Source organism: Choloepus didactylus, chromosome 9, assembly GCF_015220235.1.
Source record: "Choloepus didactylus isolate mChoDid1 chromosome 9, mChoDid1.pri, whole genome shotgun sequence".
Classification (NCBI taxonomy): Eukaryota; Metazoa; Chordata; class Mammalia; order Pilosa; family Megalonychidae; genus Choloepus; species Choloepus didactylus.
In genome coordinates, this window is record NC_051315.1 from 49437734 (window position 1) to 49451122 (window position 13389).

The 13389-nt window shown below is 39.7% G+C and overlaps 1 pseudogene; it reads left to right on the forward strand.

The window, feature by feature from the left end:
• Nucleotides 1-11389: 11389 nt before the first annotated feature.
• Nucleotides 11390-12735, forward strand: LOC119543730 (annotated as a pseudogene).
• The last annotated feature ends 654 nt before the right edge of the window (nt 12736-13389 follow it).

The following is a 13389-nucleotide window of genomic DNA, read 5'->3' on the forward strand; positions in this document are numbered from 1 at the left end:
CGTAGGCTAGGGAGCCATCGAAATATTTTAAGCAGTGAGGAATTATCAAAATCATGTTTTGTAAATAGCAGCACTCCAGCAATGGAAAACAGCATAGCCTGGAAGAATCAAGACCAGAGATAGGGAAAGCAATTAGAAGAAGACAATTGTAATAGTTCATTTGAAAAATGGTCAGGGCTTGACCTGGAACCAAGAAGGGGGAAGATGGAAGTTAAGTTGGGGTGCAGTGGAGAGCAGGTGTGTTAAGATAGCCTACTGAGTGAATTTGTATATTGCTTTGGGAGAATCTCCTTCTACAATAAACCTTAAGATAGGCACTCATCACTTGATTTTGAGTTTTAAAATAGAATTTTTAAGTCAATAGGAGGACAATAATAGTCTAAAAAAGTTATTTTGATTTGCAAAAGCCACACTTTACTTGATAAGCTGAACAAGAGCCAGATATGGAGGACTGGAGCACAGAGTTTTACAAGGAACCATGATGCAAGGGAGGTAAGACTACATTCGGTATGGAAATTTCGTGACCCAAAAAGGGAAGACTTATTCTATGAGGTGAGTGGAGGTGGGGGAGCAGTTTAGATGTTAGCAAAAAGAAGAGAGGGGCAAGAGATCAGATCACAAGCTCACTTTCCCCTTACCTCCTCAGGGTAAAACTTCAGATGGGGTATATCCAGATTGGTTGAGGAGAGTGGGGGTGGAAAGACCAGAGCAGGAGCCTTTCTCCTGGACTGGCTGTAAGCAACTCAGAGAAGCTGCTTCCTACAGCTATCATGAGGCCATGTCCAACACAGCACCTGAACAGTAGAGGAGAAGTAACTAAACAAGGTGCCATCCAGATGGACCTAGGACAGTGCCCCCATACCCAGGGCCAGCAATGGCTGGAATGCAATCCCAAAGATGCCGCATGCCCCAGGGGTGGCTGTCAAGCTCACTAGAGGTTCACCAAGATTATGGGTGCAGTAACTCTGCAGCAGTCTAATAAGCCAATGTGACGGTTGGGTTCATGTGTCAACTTGGCTAGGTGGCTTAGCTGTCTGGTCAAGCGGGCACTGGCCTGACAATTGCTATGAGGATATTTGAGGCTGGTTAATAAACCAACGGGCTGGTTTGTCGGATCATCAGTCAATTGACTGCAGCTGACTGATGACTCATCAAGGGGTGTGCTTCCACAGTGAGAGAATGCAATTGGCTGGATTTGGTCTGGGTGATCCGTTGGAGGCTTATAAGCCGGAGGGTTAGAGAACCTTCACTTCTTCTTCAGCTGCTCGGTGAAGCATTTTCTGGGGAGCTCGTCGAGGTTGCCAGTTCGTTTCCGGAGGAGTTCATCAAAGTTATCAGTTCATTTCCTGAGGAGTTCGTCAAAGTTGTCGGTTCGTTTCCTGAGGAGTTCATCAAAGTTGCCAGTTCGTTTCCTGAGGAGTTCGTCGGACGTCTTCCTTGGAGTTGACAGCTTGTTGACAGCTCTGCAGAATTTGGACTCGTGCGCTCCCGCAGTTGCGTGAGTCACTTTTACAATTTGATAATAAGAGACATCTCTCATTGATTCTGTTTCCAAGGAGAACCCTAACTAATACAGCCAGGGATCACATCCAGACTACATCTGCTGAGGTGAGGGCCAAGTCAACATTTATACCATAGATAATCCAGATCCAGGACACATCAGCAGCTCTTTTGGCAACGGCCAGAACACAGCACGAGGGCCAGGCATCCAACCCCCAATGCCCAAAGGATAATTAACATCTCCTCTCATACAGGTGCCATCTTGGGAAGCTGGAGAAGGGAAGACACTTGAGAAGGGCAAGCATGGGGCAAATCCAGGTTTCCGGGGACCTGAAGCTTGTACAATTCAAGGAGTCCTCTTTAGGAAAAAGAACACAAAATTACCAATATAAAATGGCTAGGACTCCTCCCATGGCCTTGAAAGGGTCCCAGGAAAGTGAGGATCCCTGAAGCATAGGCTTCCCATAAATCTGCCTCTGGAAAGAGACTGTGATCAACTGAGTAATTTCCCAAAAGAGACTGTTATGAACCTGCAGGGATGGAGGCATGCATTATAGGCATAGCCAATGTGTTCTGCCATCAGTGGGAATGAGGGCTTCAGAGCGCAATGAAATCAGCTATAGAAAATAAAGTGAAAATATGAGTTGTAGTGTCTAAATTTCTACCACCTGCTCCCACATTTTCTGCATTCAGAGACTTAAAGTCACTTTGTCAATTGCTCAAGAAGGAAAAAGCTGCTGGAAATCAGATTTGAGTTTTATTGCTATCTGACTTTAACCTGATTCATGTTCATAGTAATGAAGGATGTAAACTACTTGAAAGCAATAAATGTGAAAATGATTAAGATCACCAGATATCTAGCTTGCCATGACTGTTTTCTACTTATTTGGAATTGCAGTATAGATTTGCTGAGTTACAGCTACTTTAGGACAGGGGGTCCTCAGAGGGTACACAAGGTCCTCTCTTTTCCAACTACATAGCTGTCTAAGACCAGAATTTTTTTAAATATACACTTCAAAATATTTCACAACAGATTGAATGCAGGAACAGACAAGCAAATCCAGCTGTCATCTATTAAGCCAGACATTAAAGAGATTTGTGAAAATGTAAAACGATGTCACTCTTCTTAATTTTTTTGTTTAAAAAATTATTTATATTTATATAGCAACCTACAATATAAAATATATTATGTTATTTAGTTAAAAATAACAAGCCCATCACAAATTATTTTTAAATGAATTAATAAATATGTTTAAATTTCTCTAATTTCTAGTGTGGTAAATATCAATATAACCCACATAAACCAAAGCTCCTTGGGGTCCTCAGTAGTTGTTAAGAATGTAAAGGGAACCTGAGAAAAGAAAGTTTGAGAACCACTGTTCTATGAGAACCAAGGAGTGTGTTGTGCAGTAAGCATAATTCAAAAGGAATCAGTAATGAAATATTGCTGTATTTTTATAGCATTTTGGACCTGCTATGGAGTAAGGGACATATAAATAGCATAGATATCATTTTAACAGTGCCTTTAGGCCTCAGAAAAGTCTTCCCTTACTACCCTGTATAAAGAGGCCTCCCCGAGTTATCCTCTTTCTCCTTACCCTGTTTATTTCCTTCACGGCATTTTACAACATCTTTAATTGTCTTATTTCTTTGTTTGGTTTTCTGTGTTTTTATTTTCCATAGCACACACCCATCCCCCACTTCTTGTTCATTGTTTCTCTCTCACACTCAAATATCAGTTCCTTGCAACCCCCTAGGCACCCTGGATGTCTTATTTAAATGCTGTGTCCCCGGCACCAAGATAAAGTTCTGACACATGGTAGGGGCTTAAATAATATTTGTTGATTGGCTGTATGAACTGGCTAAATCTATTAATTACTTGCTTCCAGACCCATACAACTGAGAAAACTGGGAAGCCTAAAGAACATAAACAAACACACAATACTTCCTTTCTTTTCTGAAATATTAAACACACCTTAAATACTAAAGAAGCCACTGTCTTCCCTGTGGTTTTTCTTGTGAGACACTGTGGTATTGCCCAAGGCCAAGTCTATTGGGTCTCCAAATAATAATACTTACGTCCTATTGCAGAGCTCTGCAGAAACCTGCTGGAGTGAAATGAAGACTGACACAACTTTGTTATATATTTGTCCCTCACCAGATTGACTGCTGCTTTTTTGCCTAGATTTGTTCTAGTAACAGTAGCTCAGCCTCAGACTTGAGCAGCATATTAAGAAATTCCACACCTATATATAGAAAGGACAGAAGTGAACCCAGGCTGTGATAAACATAGATTAATAACATCCAAAGGATGAATTTGTACTTTGTAAAGACCTTTAAGTGTTTTCACCCAGACAAAGAACATTTGTTATGCATTACTATGTATGCAACTGGCATTCTCCTAAGCAGAGTATCTGATCTCTACACAAGAAGCTTAAAGTCTGTGCTGTTCAGGTCATTAATTTACATCCAGATCTGCATAGGTCTAAACAGTGTGGCTGCTGCAAACGTATACCATAGCTATAGCACCTGGTACAGGTCCTACATTTGTCCCTGGCTAATGGTGGGGCCTTGCTCCAACCACTAAACTCTGTGTGTCATGGCACTTCTATTTTTAAAACCCTGGATAATAATACCTGTCCCAAGCATTTACCTTAAAAGGATGTTGTAAAGATAGATAAGCTTTGTGATGGCAAAGCTCTTTGTTAAAAGGTGCTATTTAAATCCCATGTACTATTATTAGGGACCTATGCATGGACTCTGCAACAGATGGGGCCTAGAAAACATTGGATATTACTGATACTTCCCATGGATTTTTTTCTTCTTCCCACCTTCTTATTTATTATTTATTAAAATTCTGGCTCTGATTTACATAACAGGAAAGAAACAGAAGGCTTCTGTGTTTGGGCTGATTTTGCCAAGGTCACCTTATCCAGTCAATTTAAAATATATGACTTTTGTGTATTTGTAAATGTGCTGCGGTCTTACCAGCAGAAACAAATCACACAGGAGGATTAAGCAGTTTCCAATTTTGAGAACTAGGAATTTGATGCAGATGAGTGGATGGATTGTGAGTTACTTTTCTTTCTTTTAAAATGTTCTTTCTTGATGCTTGACACTTGTGCAATAAAAATTGAAAGAAAAAATTTAAACACCCCACCTGTACTAAAAATGCTTATCTGGGAAGTCTAACATGAGCACTTTAGAATAAACCAGTAGAGTAGCATTGACTACTAAACAGAGAAATACCAGTCATTTATAGTTCAACAAAGGAGGGAGATCAAGAAGGCTCCATAATATGGGCACCGGCTGCTGAAAGAGATGGTAGAAGAGGGGGAAGTGCTAGAACTGGCAGGTGAAGGAACAGCAGCAGGCACAGGAAGGCTTAAAAAAAACAGCCTTATTCTTAGAATTAACACAATTACAGTCTCACCTCCAGCAGACAAATGGCCAGCTTGCTTTCTGCTCAAAATAACCTCTGACCAATTCCAATTTGTGTGATTTAGTCTTCACTTTAAGGCAAGTATTTCAACAGCTAATTCATTGCCATGATGCAGCTTTAAACTGAAAAACACACCTAAGACATGGGAGGGAAATGCCTAGCAAGACATTTTTAATTGCCCCAATTTGGTTTAAACCAGTCACCTAGAGGCTGCTGCCTGTGAAGCAAGTATCCAATGAGCAGGCTGCTGCGGGGCAGAATCCCAGAGAGGAACAGGTTGTGCCTGTTTATTGCTGCTTTTTGTTGTTCCCAAATAAATGGATGCTAATTGAGAGGGAGTGTGGTTTCATATTTTATGACACCCTGGGTACATGCTAGGAAGTCTCAGGAGGGCTGCTTTAAATTAAAGCTAATGTTAAACTCTGCTTAATTAGCATTGCTGTAGAGGATTTCGCTTTTCCCTGGTAGGGAAAGAATGTGCTATGTTGCAGTTTTTCTGTTGCAAAATGCTAAACAATATGAAGGAGGTGAAGAAGTGATTTGGGAACTGAATGATTTGCTGGCAAGGGAGAACCAGACAGGATGGTATTTTACTAATTAAGATGAATGGTGTACTAACCAGATGGGAGGAATGCAAAGTGGAACAATGGAAAGAAATCCTCAGAATGACACCATTATTTTAGGAATTATTATAAATAATATGGAGTTGGGGACCTAGAAGCAACTCCCAATAAAAAAATGAGTCAGTCACTTCTGAATGTTCAGTGGTAGAAGGGTTAAGGAAGCTGAGGCTAAGATACCTGAATTCCAAATAATTCATCCATACCTGATGGAAGTATAATAGGAATAGCAGAGACGGAAGTTGGGAATAGCTCCTAGTTTTCCCTAATATTACTGCCAATCAACACACTTAATCCTCCATACCTTTGGCCTCCCCTTAATCTCATACTCTGACATTGTCTTTTGCACTGCTCCCATTTACACATAAACTGCAACCTTTATGCACTAGATCAAGTCCCCTTCCTTGAGTGCCAGAGCAAGAGATGCCATGCTGGCTGCCAGTCACCCAATGTTGGTTGCTTTATCTGCAGCAGACATGGAAGCACAAGGTTAATTATTTCTGGACTGGCCACCAGATAACAGACTCTGATCCCTTTACAAAGTACAACCCGGCCAAAGGGGTTTCACAGATTGAGACAGCAACAAGTTGACCCATGAAAGGAATTCAAACTTGTAGTTACACCTACAAATGGTTTGCTAAGTAAACTGTCCTGTTCAGTATCTCAGGAGAAAAATTCTGAGGCTGACCACTACTTAGCTGCCCAGCTCTGCCAAAGAGGACTATTGTCATCTCAGAATAAAGATACGGTTATTCAGCTTTCTGATGCAAGTCAAAATACACTCACATCTCCTGCTCACAAGGAGCCAGCATAAAATGGGTACTGAGCTGGGAGAACAGGTGTGTTTGCACTTGGAGGAAGCAGCTAGGGATATGAAAATGACTTAGCAGCTGGTGAAAAAGAAGATTGAAGTTGTGCCAGGCAAAGGGTGTTTTTTCCCTAATTATGCAAAAGCCTTAATTTCATTGATCATGTTGTTCTCTTCTTTCTCCACCGAAATAATACAAAAATCTAAGTAACAACTCTTTGGGGAAGTCAAAAACATTGCCAGGAATGCTTATTAAGGGAATGCAGGTCAAGAAACACTCTTTGCTGGATAACCTTGCTATTTTCTCAGGGTTTGTGAACCATGGTAAGCTTAATAGAAAAAAAAAAAAAAAAAGATGTAATAAAATGAGATGTAGTCATTAGAGCTGGGGAAAAAAAATGGCAGTAGAAAGAATAATCTCTGAAAACAAGACCCAGGGAAACTGAAGCCTCTTTTTCTACTTGCATTGTTATTCAATTGTTGGCATTCCCTCATTTGACAAAAAGTTATTAAATTTATTAAAATTTATTTTGTGCCTGTGACTGAACTATACATTCAGAATTCAAGGATAAAAAATACAGTTTCTGCCTTCCACAGGCTCACAATCTAGGGGTGAAAAAAAAAGTTTCGCCATAATTCTGTTGAGGTGGGAGCAACTACGTGGACAGAACTTCATTCTAATTGAAAAGTTTAGTCTGTTCTTTTGTTTCAAGTGAAAATTCCATTTTTTAAAGTTGAATATTAGTTGAATTCTGGTGACTTGTGAGAAACCTGGTTAATGACCCAAATGGGGCAAGCACCTCACTCATCCATGGATGACCAAGTGATCCAGAAAGCCTGTGTTTCCCCTTGGCTCACTCTGCAATCCTACAAGCGATACTACCTAAACATGTAACCTAGATACGCTCATCTTTTCCAAACCCAAATAAAGTGAAAGGCAGATAATAACAAAAGAAGAAAGTCCCCAACACGCACAAAAAAGAACAGTTGCTCAAAAATGTGTTGGTGACATCACTGTCCTTTGCCTCAGTTCTTTCCCACTCAAGGAAGCAACACAACGTGTGCCAAGCAACCAAGGAGTTGAGGCTACCTTCTGACTTTACAGCTTGTGGTTGTGAACTAACATTACACATCTCTCCACACTGTCAGAAACTGTATCAGCAGTCCTCAGAGCTGGAAACAGCAGTCGCAATATGAGGTTCCATGTCTCTCTGTTTGACTTACAAAATGTCAATCATTGTGTGGTCTCAGATACATTGACTTGCTCACTGTTTGGTAACATTGCAATGACAATGTGTTTTAAATATATGCTGGAAGGACAATTTAAACACTTGACAGCAGTGAGAGTCAAGACAGACCATATTTTCCTTTCTGAATCTAGTATGCAAGAGAATCTGCACATACTGCCAGTGTTTTATTGTCATTTACATAGTCTTCAAATGTGAAAGCCTTGGCTAAGCAGGCATTTTGCTGGTTGGTTTTACCTTGAGAGTCTGTTATAGGGAGGAAGGGTTATTATTTGAAAAGAATAGAGAGTGCCAGATCCTAAGGGACCAGCCTATGGGTTTCCTAATCATTTTGCTCACTCTCTGCACATGCCACCTCTTTCCTTAAACTCCACTTCTCCCCCCAGACTGCTGCCCTGAATCCCTAAAACAGTCCACTCAACACTCTAAAATGGTCAACTGTTTTAATCAGGGAAAAGAATCCAAGGAGAATTTAAAGAAGGAAAAAATATAAAACACAGTATGGCAGGATCTTTACTGAGATATTAAATTGGGCTTTATTCTCAAATTATTTTTTCCTCTCCAGCCCCCTTGCAGAAAAGGAGCCAAGCCCTTTGGACTCCTTGGCTCCAAGATAGATTTTCTTTCCAGCTTTATTATCTAAAGATTGTAAGCTCTTTGAAGGTACTATGCTATGGAGATGATGGGAGACAAGTTGGCCTGATAGAGAATGTTTCCCCTCATCTGAAAAGAGAGTAAGCAGCCTGGGGCTTTCACCTCCCTCCCTAGATAGAGCCTCAGCAGAGATGACCATGGTTAAGTTTATCACAGAAGCAGCAGGGTCTGCCCCCATTTTCCGGGTACAATTTGAAACCCTGAAAGGAACAGAATGAGTACAATAAGGACAAATATCAGAGTTTCTACTGGCTCAGGGATTTATAGAAAATAAATAAATACAACTTTTCTTATTCACCCACATTTGTGATTCCAAATTCAAGTTCATTCAACTCCGGTATCTTTGGGGCTCTGGGAATGTGAATGGCTGCTCTTATCTCTTCTCTGGTTGCACTGTACAGGGCAGGGCTGACTTCTACAACTGCCGTGAAATCATGAGCAAAAGACCTACAGCCTATTATTTGGGTCTTAAGTCTATTCTACAACCTTTAATTGAACAATGATTTGAACTTGTCAAAAGCTGTGAAGGTTCTGAGATTTTACTCTAATGATTAGCTAACAAAGAGCCTGCTGAAGTTTCATGGATACCAGATGAAGACATGAGACTCTTGGATTGGAGACAAAGGACTTTATTACCATAGCACAGCAAGCAGCATAAGTAACATATTTGTGTCACATCCCCTTGTCCTCAAATCCCACAGAGGCAATGCAGACAGGCCCAGATGGATGCCTGCACATGGAGTGGACTGCATTTCAGGAGATGAATCCTGAACACAGGAAACACAAATCTTTTATACTGCACAGTAAGCACACCTGCCCTTTTCTCTGGAGGGAGACACTACATATTCACAGGTTTTTTGCTATCCAAATCTCCTTGAAAAGATAGTACAGTACAAAGTGTAGTTGGTGACTCTGCTCCCAAGATGTGCAGAAACTTGAGACACCATGCAATACTGTCCCCCAGAAGGGCCCGGCCTGCTGTAGCACTTATAAAGGCTAAAGCAACATGACCCCAAACATCAGAATCTGGTGAAAGAGATCAATTAGCTGATTTGGGACTACAAGCAAAGAATTCAACTTTTTAATGCTTCTCTTTCTGTGATTATAAAATAGAAATATCTGCCCACTCACTGCTTATTTTGAGAAATAAAGGGAAAAGAACAGTCTGACAAATGCTTTGAGTTTCATAATGGACACCAAAATAGGAGAATATCATATAAAAAAAATACCAAGTTCTAATCGCATTTTTATTCTTTGATGCCTTTGGGGGAAGTGTGATAAACATACAGATATTTTATTCTGATAAGGTAAAAATTCTGATTTTTTTTTTTTTTTTTTTTTTTTTTGTAAGTGCGGAACATGATTTTAAGCCATTAGTTCCATCAAACTATAAAGCTGGTTAGATGTGTTTAAACACTCTGTCCTTATTGAAGTGCTGTTTGGGGGGAATTTGTGATACTCATTTCTATAGAAATCAAAGAGGGTCGCTGTCTCTTTATCATATCACCTTGTAGCTGGAGAGAACCTTGTAACTGGAAAAGAGAACAGATTCATTATCTCTGAGTCCTCATTTAAACATCTTCCCCAGCCCATCATCTCATGCACACAGAGCTGGCAGGCCTCACACGTTTTCTGTTTTCTGGCTTGGTGTTTCTTCTCAATTCTAATGGACTCTTAATTCTCCAAGTCTTAACTTCCTCTCTGCTGCATAGTGAACTTTGGCATAAGGGCAGAATAAGAGAGATGGATTCAGTTCATATAGATGCATGAATCACTAGACTCACAGGCTGCCTTAAAAAGTTTACCTAAATTCAAGTAAAGAGCTTCCAGAGCTCTCTGGTTAATTCTACTAGCAATTGTGCTAAAAGATGTCCTAAATGTTCCTGAAGACAGTCTTTATTTACATGTGTTCTGTAACCACTTAAATGAGAATGGAGGCCCACACCGCCGATCTATTTAATCAGAATATCTGCAGATAGAGCCCAGAAATATGCAGTTTAACAAGCACCACAGGTAATTCTGTAGGCACTAAAGTTTGAGAACCACTCTTTTAAAATAATCACCTATGGAACGTCAATATTTATGCTTATTTCCTAAATTGTATAATTTAAGACACAAGCATAGGCCATTCATCAAGAAGGAAAAAAAGGCAAAAGAAAAAAATTTTAATTCAATAGGATGATTTATAAAAACCAAGTGCATCTTAACAATACATAAAAATAGTCTGATTTCCTTTATTAAAAGGCAAAGAGTCTAAAAGAATTAAACAGCTAGCAATAGGAAAATAGTTAACTAAATTGTAGTGCTTTCACTTAATGGAATATTTTGCAGTTGTTGTAAATGAACATTATGAGAACTATTAAGCAATGTATAATATGCCTGAGAAAATAAACAAAAATGAAGAGCACAAAATTGCATGTATAATATATGATTGCAACTGGATACATACATTTGGAAAAAAATGAAAGAGAAAAGGCCAGAATTGTAAGATCATGTGCGCGCGCACGCACACACACACACACACACGCACTCGTTTAAAAACATATATATTGAATGTTGTATTTTTCCTATAATTTAAACTAAAGGGATAGCCAGAAACAGAGACTGGGAATGCAAATCTCAGTCTCTGCCTGACAATTCTAAGTAGATTAACAACATTATATTGCACAATTATTATGAGACAAGAGAACAGGTGAGGTGATGAAATCCATTTACCTTGATTTCTGATGGGTCCTAGATTTCACTTTAACATATTAAGTTCTTTTCATTTCCCATTATCTTCCCACTAATATTCAGCCACTTATCACCAAGACTACTTAACTCACTTCTCAAACTAGAAATCACATTCTCACACCCTCCTCCTACCTCTCCTAATGACCTCAAGTAATGGCATCTCTGCAAGGCACTTGCCATCTCTCAAAAGATAGCGCAAAGATTCACCATCCAGAAAACACCTGCATTTTCCCTCTCTGAAATCCCACAGATCATGGACCAAACTTAGAATTCATAATAAGTTTTGCTCTGTGGTACAAAAGCCACTGATTGACTATCAAAATCAGACATATTTGCTTCCTTTTTGTTGTTAGGGTTCCAAGTTAGGGAGAGAATTTATTTATATATGATGGGTCAAGACAAATGTTTGTCCCAGGAGAAACCCATGGTCATTGGCCCCGTGCAGACATCTGCTAGTCTGAAAGGCCACCCCTGCAAACCAGCTGTGAGCAATATTGTAGAGTCACTAGATTCACTAGCCATCATCAGCAGGGCAAATATGGATATTGTACCTGCAGAAAGGAGGGACTCAGCAGAATGAATCAAGACACTTAGATCCTTCAAATGAGCTGTAAGGTAAAAGGAGAAATTCTCAAGGAGGAGAGGCTGCAAGATAATGCTAAGTCCAGTGCTCAACCTAAAAATCTGATTCCCACATGGAGCTTTTACACCACCAGGGAAGGGAATGACCCAAGGAAGTCTCTGCAGCTCCTGAACAAAGATGAAGAGCCAAAAGGCCAGCATCAAGTTGCTGGTGAATGTATTATAGAAAAACAGAACAGAATCCACTCAGGCTTATGGCCATACAGCTCTGGGTCTGAACACTTCCACCTTGACAGTGATAGCACAAGTTTAGAGAACAGATGGAGCACAGTGGGGAAAGAGACCATTCCAAGAGGTTCTTCCTTGACTTTTGCCTTCTCTTCCTGCTGTTGGAAAAGCAGATTTCACGTCAGTACAAAAGGATGCTGAAAACGAAAGCAGAGCAGTCACCAGGTCTGTGAGGAATTCAAGGAGCGGTGAGGTCTCATCATCAAAAGATCAACCATTAGCAAGAGAAAGTAAGGCAGTCACAGGAAGAAATGTTTCCTCTAGGCCCTTCAGTGGAGAGAATCTCTGAGTGCAGCAGGGCCAGAGAAGGACAAACTATCTCTGCCTGACGGTTCTCTTCTGACTGCAGTGCTGCTCAGGAAAGTAACCGATCCATTGTCCAAGAATGAGGAAATTCTTCTGTAAGTTCAACTGATGAGTCAGATGGGGATTCCAGAGAAAAGGAAGGTCACACAAATGAAATGAGTGACTTGTTACAATTGATGACTCAGACCCTAAGACTGAACTCTAAAGAGAGCTGTGAAGATCTCCCAGTACCAAATTCGGTGGCAGAGTTCACACTTCATTGGAAATATCAGGATAGGCTGATACTTGATGGGAAAGTTGCAGAAGAAGCAGTGGAGCTCCATTTTCAAGAGCTGCCTTCAGCTTTCGTGCCATGTTCTCAAAAGATCAGGAGACTAGTTGAAGCCTGGAGAGCTGATCTAATCTGGGGCCTGGGTGTTCAGGATTTCTTTTGGAAGAAGAAGATGAATTAGAGAGAGAGAGGTGCATTTGAGGGAGCACATGGATGAAATGTATGTGACTAGCAGTGTGGAAGCTCGCCAGTTGAAATTTTTTAAAGAAAATGTGAATATTTGAGCATTTGTTCTAATCTGCTGCCAGAACTAAAGACCTATTTTCAACAGTTTTTGGCTTAAAAAAACAAACAAACCCTAATAAGGCTTGGGGGCCCTTCAGCATGCTTTTATTTCTCTTTGGGGTTTTCTCACTGGAAAAAAAATTGGACAGTACAGAGTAACAGGAATCAAGCTCACAAAAGAAAGAAAAGAAAAATCTTTTGACTATTGTGTTCTCTTTATGAGCAGAAATCTTTTATGAGACATTTGTTTGGTTACTATTTACCAAGCCTTAAACCACCGACTTTATATTTGAAACATTATTTTTTTAAAGATACTAATTAGACTTAAAACAGAGCCATAAAATATTGGATTTGAAGTTTTATATTGTACTGTAGTGGTAAAAAAACAACAGCAGAAACAAATGACATATTATATCCAGTGATAATACTTCTCATTGTTAATAACATTAGGTAGTAGCTGATAAATTTTTTTAGGAGTCAATTCACAATTCTTGAAATTGATTTGAAGAATTTCAAGTTGTACCAAATACTTGAACAATTGAATTCATTTCTTTACACATTGATAGACATTTAACATTTTCATTTAATATAAACCTTATTTAGGACATGAACGAATTGAAACTAAGATATATGTTGGCTTTGTAAACGAGTAT